Source organism: Oncorhynchus clarkii, chromosome 22 (assembly GCF_045791955.1).
Source record: "Oncorhynchus clarkii lewisi isolate Uvic-CL-2024 chromosome 22, UVic_Ocla_1.0, whole genome shotgun sequence".
NCBI lineage: Eukaryota > Metazoa > Chordata > Actinopteri > Salmoniformes > Salmonidae > Oncorhynchus > Oncorhynchus clarkii.
The window spans coordinates 17,132,634-17,142,580 of record NC_092168.1 but is presented as its reverse complement, the minus strand read 5'-3'; positions in this window follow the sequence as shown (position 1 = coordinate 17,142,580).

The window sequence follows — 9,947 nt, the reverse complement described above, 5'->3', positions numbered from 1 at the left end:
CAAGGATTGCCAGTACGCACATTTGGTATCTAAATATTACCAAACTTTGCTGGCACAAATGGAATTGCATCAAATACCTATAAACCACGTATTTGAATCGATTCTGCTCCACCCATTACCCCCAATTAAGGTGCTTCCAGCCTCCTGTGCTGTACTGAGATATGGGGAACCGGGAGGGAGAAGTACAGATAAAACCCAATCCTCTGGAAAATACCAAGCCATAGACGTGTTTCTGGTGAAAAAAGTGTTGGAGTTTGATGGACAGGATTGTCCTTTCACTAAGAGCTCCCAATGTTAATGTCAGACAAAAATATAAGCATCAAATTCGAAGCACTTTTGACCAATGTGGTCTCTTGGGGAATTTGTCTGAAATTAGAACTGACTTGGTGCTGACAATTTTATACAGTTCACTTACGTTTTCAAATCCAGTGAATACCCACTTATCCAAACCAATTACTGTAGGTTAGGTTAGTTTGCAATTCTGTAAGATCAATGGATGGCAAAAGACACCTTTTGTAGGCTCTGTCTAGGTTCTGTTCATCAGGAAATATCCTATAGGGAATTCATTGTACTATACTTTGCTATGCACAGTCTTGAGAACATCATGCACATATGGATTGACTGCTTGACAGTCTGCCTAAAATGAAAGGCCACAACAACTAAAAGCTTTTGCAATGTATCTGAGCTCTCACTTTAAGTGGCCTCGTTACATATGCTACACTAACATATAATCTAATGTTTCTAGTAAATAGCTTCAATGTGGTCATTTGCATGATAGTGGAACTTTACATTTGCCCCTCTGTTCCTCCAAATTTTCAGTTGGAATATCTACTGTTTCTTCAAGTTGTACTATTGGTCTTTCTCATCTTCTCTGGCTCAGCTTCTTCTCTCCCTCTGCCACTTTGTCCTTCTTTCTTTCATCTCTTCGTGTGTGGACATGCTTCATTCTACAGTTACTCCATTTGCTGCAAGTGATAACAGCATTACATTTGTTTTGTTATGCAAAAAAATGTTTTCATTGTATGGGAATGATAATGCAGAAATAACGCGCATTACAGTTGGCTACATGATTTTGATTATCTGATTTTTTTTTTAATTAAGAAAAAAAATCCCGTCATTTGGTGGTATTATCTTAAGTAGACAATCTATTTCAGTATGTAAGCAGAGGCACTTTGAGGAGAACCAGCTAAAACGCGTCAGTTAAATTCGTGCGGCAAACCTCGGTGTGCTCAGCAGCGACGGAAGATGTAACTTTATGTTTCAAATTGGGGTTTATACGGATGCATTTTGGGTCTAGACGCGTTATCCATCGCAGCGCTTCAAGTTCGGAAAATATTACCAAGAAACAGAAGTACATTTATTTTGACTACTAACGTTAATATCGCTATGTTCTCTCTCACTTCAAATATATGTGTTTGTGTAATCCGCCTGCGGTTGTGTAGGGTTTTTTATCGTACCAGGACGATGCGCACAACCCTTGAAGATTTAAAATAATTGAGGTAGGCATAACGAAGTTATTGCACAGAATTTAAACCGCAATTGAATAATTGTACATTTTAGATATTTGAACAGTTCTCAGCGCATTCTTAGGTAGGTCTTAGTTGTCTTGTTTCGCACGTGTTGCTTGCTATTTATTCATTTTAGGTTATGTAGTAGACCTCTGAATTACAATATTGGCCGTGTTATTGTTTTTGGTTCTATGCTATATAGTCACGTCCTTCACACAGAGTCTTATGTCCTTCTGTATCATTTTTATTTGAAGGCTCTGCATTCGTTCAACTACTGAACTGTATCATTCAATCTGCCATACAGGACTTTATAAAGATGACCACAGAACGTGTATGTGTTTCCATTGGAGTGCTGCTGTTTGCCTTTTTGTCTTTCTCCATTGTTCAAGGTAAGAGATGAAACCTGGTTGCTGGTAAATAGTTGAATGGATGTTAAAACCAAAGGACACAATCTGCCAGGGGCTGGTTAGTGGGTACCTGCTGCAGCCATACTTCATATTGAATGTTGAATAAGGGTATATTTTTGATTTTGATTTGATTCACAGCTGCTATGTGCCCCACAGGCACTGCAGCTGTAACTGATTTGAGGGATCCGAAGAGAAATTATCCAATGGGCTCTGAGGAATTTGAATTAGGCCTATGTTATTATTCATCCTTGTTGAAACAAATCAACCTATTTGGTCAGGTCTGCTTCAAAGCCGAGTTGGTGTTGTTTCCCATTTTAAAATCCACTCAGTTTGCCTTTATGTCCTAAAAGACCATTACAGCTTTGGTGGGGGGAAATTCAAATAAAAAAAAAATTACCAGGAAAAGCCCATTGAGACCCAGAGTCTTGTTTTTTCAAGGGAGACCTGGCCAAGAAGGAAGCAACAATCAATACATTGCAGACTATTCCATGCCTCTGGTGCACAAGAAGAGAAGGCAGTCTTGCATGATACTGTGAATGTCCTGGGGACTTTAAGTAGTAACCACCTAGCACACCGGGCATGGTAACTGCTGGTGGTGAAGGAGACCAGACTACAAAGGTAAATGGTCACATGGGGTGTGACCATGGTCACATGGTGTGACTGTTGACCAATGAGGGGATTCAATTATCTGTTTGCACCGGGTGAAAAGTGATTACAATTTTTTTGAAACTGTAGACTAGTTCTACACGGAACCCAAAACAGTTCTTGTTGGAACCAAAGGGGTTCTACCTAGAACCAACAAAGGTTCTCCTATGGCAGAGGTCTTCAACAGGCCCGTGATTTCTTTTGGTCCCCCAATTTTTTTTTTTTATTCAGCAAAAAAATGTTTTGTCAAAAAAGACTGTAAAATCACTAGGAATTCAGAAGGAAAAAAAAGTTTCATTTAGACATCTGTTCACAAGTATCTCCATGAATAATAATAATAAAAATAAAAAAGAGACATAAGGGATCGTGTCTCAATGTAATCAAGGTATGAAATTGTTATTTTCATATACAATCTCTTTTTGGGCTTAGTTGTGGTCAATTTGCAGTGTATAAATTATTATAATTATGTTCCGTCCACCGACCATCCACTCCAACAAAAATTGGCTCGCGGCTGAATCTAGTTGCCTACCCCCTGTCTTATGGGGATAGCCTAACAAAACCTTTTAGGTTCAGATAGAATCTTACACTCTTAGAAAAAAAAATACTATTTTTTTCACATGCAAAAGTGATTGGTTTTGATAAAAACGCTTTATCTGTCTTCCCAATGAAAACATGTTTGAAAATTCTAACATATGTCCGCTGTAACTGAAAACTGTAAATTATACAGCAATTTGGGGTATTATCGACAGAAAAATACTCTGGATTTTTTTTATGCAACATACTGTAAATGATTGTGCATTGTGGGAAAATGTTGTGGGTGGGGAGAGTATTGCTGTATTTGAGTTGGTACTGTAATTCCACGCCACAAGATACAGTACTGTATCTTTAGAGCACCAATAACCTTTTGACCGCTAGTGGGTGCATGGTATTTAACATATTTTGAGGCGTGCCTTATAAGAGGCTGTATTTGTTGCACCTGTGAGTGAGAATGCTCTATCAATTCTGAATAGGGGGCAGCAAGCCGTAAACCTTAAATGGTTGAGCATTTTGCCTTGTCCTTTTGGTCTGTTTTGCCCTGTAATCGCTGCCAGTTTGGAAGCCTTGAAGGCCTCTGGAAGTGCAAGTGATATCAAACACCAAATATTCATTAATATACTGTAATGTGTACACACCTAGCATCCAACCTGCTTGCACCAATCCCTTTTAATTACAGTAAAATATTCTGAAATACAAACCCCCTCCCCTCAATGAATTTCATCCCGATAACAGTTGCGTTGACTTTTTTACAGTTTAATACAGTACATTTTACGGTATTGTACTGTCATTACACAGTACTTGCTTTTATACTGTATTTATATTACAATAGGTGTACTGTAATATAAATCACAATTTTACTTGCCACGAGTTTCCTGGAAGCTGTTGTCAAATTCAAGTACCACATGAATTTCACGTGATCTTATGTGACAATGTGACGACATTTAAAAGCAACGTGATAACATAAAACTAAACACGTGAAAACATAATCTCATGTAATGTGACAATTGGGATGCTACATTTAAAGTTGTAATACCATAGAGAAACTACACGTGACGGTATTTAAACGTTTTTCACATGTAAAACTGCAAATTCGATTTTCACGTGAATAACTGACCTCGCGTGTCTTTTGTTTTCAGCTCAACGTGTAAAAAGGTATTTCACATGTGATAAATGTGATTTTCCACATGTGACACTATACTTAACGTTTTTTTGTAAGGCAAGTAAATAAATGGTTTAGTTTTTTTTTCTTCAAGGTAAGTGGTATGCTGTACAGTTAAAATAGTGTAAACATCTTTAATCAGTATGATTACATTTGACATGATCACTTAGTGATGACTTTCAATATGACCCCACCTGGGATTTGAACTCCACTGGATTCGGGAAACACTGATCTTTCTGCTGTGCCATGAAGTCTGTAGCATTCTCAGAAGTCCCATACAGATTAATGATCTATAATTCATCTATGCACAAAAGAGTGCCATCTGCACTGGTATTTCAGTTAAACTGACTATTCTCTCATCATTGATTTAATGTACTTATTTCAGCAATTTGAGGATTTTCTGTATAGTTGTCTAATGTTGGTTGGTATTCTGTTTTAATGTTACTCCTGAATCACTACGATAGATATAATCGTTGTTCTAGTGGTCCAAAGTGTAGAAATGGGTTACTGACACAGACATGGTGGCGTAGCAGGAAGATCGTAATGCCATTGAACCAAGAGGTTGTGAGTTCAAATCCCAGGTGAGAACATGTTGAATAATAATTACTGTATAAATGAACATACAATGTAATCATGTGTCAAATATGTAAGTTGAAAACACTGACTGCTTGACATTCCGGGGACATCTTAATTACTAATTATCATGAAAAAATAGCCACGTGTAACTTCATGTGAAATATCATCAGATGTGAAGTGTTCCAAAACCACATGGTTTCACATTATTTCACGTGAAATAAAATGTTACACATACAAAACGTGGACATTTTACATGTGAAATCATGTGTTTTTTTAAGGTAAGGGTAACTAACCCCTTTACGGTGTGCTATAAAACTACAGAGCGGTGCAGATTACTGTTACATTTCAGAAGGGCTCTCTTCCCTCACTGCTTTTGCCTGTTCACTTCACGGACCATAGACCGGTGCACCACAGCTCAGGTTAATAGAACACCCTCAGTGTTACTGTGTTCAGGCACGTTCACAGATGGGGCTCTACCTGTGCAGAGCACATTCCCCTTCCAGTCTCCAAAGTGCCCTTTTCGGTGGAGGTATAATTTCCCCCCCCCAAATTGATTTGTATTATTGTTTTGTCATTGTTCTGAACCCATATGGCAAGTCATAAAATTATCATCTATGCTTCAGGACCAAAAAGTTGCAAGTCTTGATTAATGACCAGAAATAACTTTAATTTCCTCCAATTTTGCCTGGCAAAAACAGAGGAACCCTACATTTATCATCCATATAAAATACACTAGCAATCTACTACTGACTCATATTTTCCAGAACAATATGGCTACCTGGCGATTTGATTGATCATTTTCATATTTCAGATAGTCAGTAGCCATAGGCCTATGTCTAAAGATAAGCAGCTGTAACATTGCCTTCAATATAATGGGATGAAGATGTAACAATTTTCTGGCAAAGTTATTACGATATTTGTGAGGAAGAACAGGGTTACCAGGCTGGCAACGAGCACTCTGCAGGCAGGCTGCCCTCCGTAGTGATGGCTCGGTGCATGCTTTCCATCTGATCCTGTAACCTACTCTACAAGTAAGCTCATTATTTTGCTTGCTCTGTGCTCGAGAGAAGTGACATGATGTATCCCTAGTTTATATTGGCTGCTAACATGAATTCATTCACCTCCAAATGCAGGCTACAGAAATAAACTGTGTTTTACACCTATCTGGTGTTTTGAAAGTGCATAATTGTTTATGGCTGTAATGACAGGCTACATTTGCGCAGCAATTGTGCCCGCATGTTTGTGTGTGCATGTGGGTGCGCTGGGGTGGCAAGTTTTTTGGGGGTCAAAATGTTTGAAAAACATTGGGATAGATGATAATGACAACACATGGAGTTTGTTTGGATATAGTAATGGTAGGCTACAGTATGTATTACAATATTATATTTTGACTGGAATTGTTGGCTTTTCTTACCATAATCCTTTACTCATCAGATTGTGCGTTCTCCTCTTGTAATAATTATTCAACGAGTCTGTGACCCTTGTTGCATGATTTTTTTGGGGGGCGGTGCTCTTTTTTAAACTTTTTTTTTTAGCACTTGCCCCAAAGTGTTGGGGCATGTGCATGAGTGTTGGACGAGTAACCGAAAGGTTGCAAGTTCAAGTCCCCGAGCTGACAAGGTACAAATCTGTCGTTCTGCCCCTGAACAGGCAGTTAACCCACTGTTCCTAGGCCGTCATTGAAAATAAGAATTTGTTCATAACTGACTTGCCTAGTAAAATAAAGGTTAAAAAAATTAAGGTCTGTGCAAGGCCCTGACAATGTGTGACACATTTTACGAGAGTGAAAGTGACAGAGGGAGAGTGTGTGTGTGTGCAGAGCGAGCTAGAGAGAAAATGTGTTGCTGAGATGTTTCATTGAGTGGTGTAATCAAAACAGCCTTGGTAACGATCCAGGAGAGTGGGGGAACAGAAAGTGTCAGGGGCGGAACAGACCTCTCTCCAGCATCCTGGAGAACACTCATTCCCTTTCTGTTTCTTATCGATCGACTTTAATTTTGTTACACCATTCATTCTGCCTCTTTCAAGGATCTGTCTTTGAGTTTCAGACAGCCCTCCCCACATTGAATCAAGCAGGGAGGTAGGAGCGACTCTGACATTGGGGGACACACATTTTGCTACGGGGGTCTGGAGGCATGCCCCCGGATAAAAAAAGAAGAAAAGTATTTAAATGACCTTTGAGAAAAGGGTACTGACAAGTATTAACTTAAAAATGGACAGATGTACAAATCTGGGGGGGAAGGGGGGCTTGCAGAGGGGCACTTGCATTAAGTTAACACATGCAATACACCCTCGAGATGTAAGCTGCTATCATTTAATCAGAGATCATATATGATAATTTAGGTTCATTCACACTATGACAGATCATCAGTCTATGAGCTTGGGGAGGCACTTCTCGCTTTCGTACCTGTTGGTTTGTGGCGCCTCTCTGCCTGCCTGTCTGTCTGTGGGTATCATCGTGGCTGCCTCTCTCCTGCATGAAGTTAACACATGCAATACACCTTCTAGACTATCATTTCATCAGAGATGATAATTCAGATTGTTGATCTGTCATAGTATGAATCAGTCTATGAACTCTATGGGTTTGGAGAGGCACTTCTCATTATCTTACCTGTTGGTTTGTGGCCTCTCTCTCTCCCTCTCTGCCTGTCTGTCTTCTGCCATGATCATGATAGCACCAAACAAAGTCTTAACGCATGGAACACACCTTCATGACCATTAATCACTGTGATGAAGTTATAGACATCTAAGCTGAAAGCACTGAAAGTTGCCAGCTAATTTGCCAGTGGTCGTGTGCGGCAATTGCCAAGAAACTTAATTACTTTTCTTTGCACTCCTTTGCTAACTTGCTGACCCTATGATGAAGACTAAGACAGTTAATGTGCAAGTAATTCTGTAGCTAGCAAGTATTCTTGGCTTCAAAACTTTCACTATCAGTTTTTCACACAGCCAGAACTACCCCGTGTTCGCTAGTAATATAGATGAAACATGTCTAAACATGAATTATAAAGCCAAGTAGCTACTAGCCACGGAGAAAGCTTATAGTTGCTCACGTTCATTCTAACATATCAAAGTTTATTCCCATTCATGTACTTTTTACATAAACTTTGTTGTTGCCAACAACAATCATTTTCCCTGGTGCGGTGAGTAATGATGGTGCTGCTGCACACTGTGCTTTTTATCATTCACACGGTGCCAGAGTGAGAACAAACAGAACAAACAGACTCAGCCTTTTCAAAATGAAAGTCCCTCAACGAATCTGGCAACTAGTTTTTCTAAAAAATAAAAAAAAGTATTGCCATTTAAAAAAAATAAAAATAATTATGTATTGTGAGGGAACATTTTTCCTGCTTCTAACATTGTGGGGGGGGGGGGGGGACTTGTAGGAGCCGGGGGGAACGTCCTTGGAACCAAACATGGCAGGGTTAGTTAATGTCCCCAACAGACCACATGGTTGCCCGGAGCCCCACATATTATAATATAATTTATAGAACTGACACTGGTGAGATGACAGTTATGTCATCCGTATCGTAATTAAATCGAACAGTCCTCAGGATAGAGTTTGCTTCATCTTGCAACACTAACACACATTCCTGGGAGGCTTTGTTGACAGCATCTCTCTCCATCCTTATGGTTATATTTCTATGTAGAGGACTGTGTCAAAACAGAAGTTGTCTATGGCTATCATTATTGTTCTAAAAACTTTTTTCTTTTCTTCGTATTCTGAGAGCATTCAGAGATTCTATTCAGTTGGATAGAGTCAACAGAATATTTCATCTCGATTTGTCTCTCTCTGAAATCTGTCTCTGTATAAATCTCTATCTCTGCACGGGGAGCTAATTGGATTCCATTATTGAATCGAATCGTTCATTTTACTGATTAATCACGCACAGCTTGGTTGATAGCATTATGTGTTGCAATGCATTATTAAAGAGTAGGACAGTGGTCGATCAATTGGGCTGGTCATATTTAACAAGTGAGACGGTTACAGTAATTACACATAGAGAATGGAAGAGAGGAAAATGACAATAGTACATGAATATACACTGAAAAAACATAAAAGCATGTTGGTCCCATGTTTCAGGAGCTGAAATAAGACACCATACATTTTGCATACGCCCAAAAAACACAATTTCTCTCAAATGTTGCGCACAAATTTGTTTACATCTCTGTAAATTGAGCAATTCTCCTTTGCCAAGGTAATCCATCCACCTGACGGGTGTGCCATACCAAGAAGCTGATTTAAAAAGCATGATCATTACACAGCTGCACCTTGAGTTGGGCGGCAGGTAGCCTAGCAACTAGGTTCATTGGGCCAGTAACATACTGGTTGTTGTGTTGAATCCCTGAGCTGACAAGTTACAAATATATCGTTCTCTCGGTGCTGAGGATGTTGTTGGCCTGACCAAGCAGTTTTATGTGCTGACTGAATGGGAGCTGATAATTATGAGGTTTTTACTCAGTTTGTCTCAGCTGATCTCGGAAGAAATTATGAGTTCTCATTGCCTGAGACAAATTTATCTGACACAAGACCGAGACACTCAATATGTGGTCTCAACACCGCATATCAGTATATTAATCCCAGGAAACAACCTGGTCTCAAAGCATTTCGTATTATTCTGCACGTAAATTCTAGATACTCAGTTTAATATATGTTATGTTTTACATGGTATTCATTTGTGATGTCCATCATCCATTTCGTAGTATATTAAGTTACGTTTTCATATATGTTCCCAATTTGAAAAACGTACAATTATTTTATAAATCTTCTAAAATGGAATTCGTACAATATGTTACACATTCCAATTTGGTGTGGCTAGGTGGCTAACAGTAGCTTGCTGGCTAATTTTAGCTAGGCTAGGGGTTGGCGTTAGGGGAAGGGTTAGCTAACATGCTACGTAGTTACAAAGTAGCTAAAAATATTAATTTGGAAAGTTGCTAAAAAGCTAAAGTTGTCTGACATTTGCGTTATATGCTCATCCATCCATCCACCTAAACCAACCACCCTCCTTTCGTTTTTTGACTTAAGTAACCTTCGGTCCTATGTAACCATACCGAACATAAGATTTCCTACTAATTTGAGACAAGGCTGCAGGAAAGTCTCTAAGGTGTTGG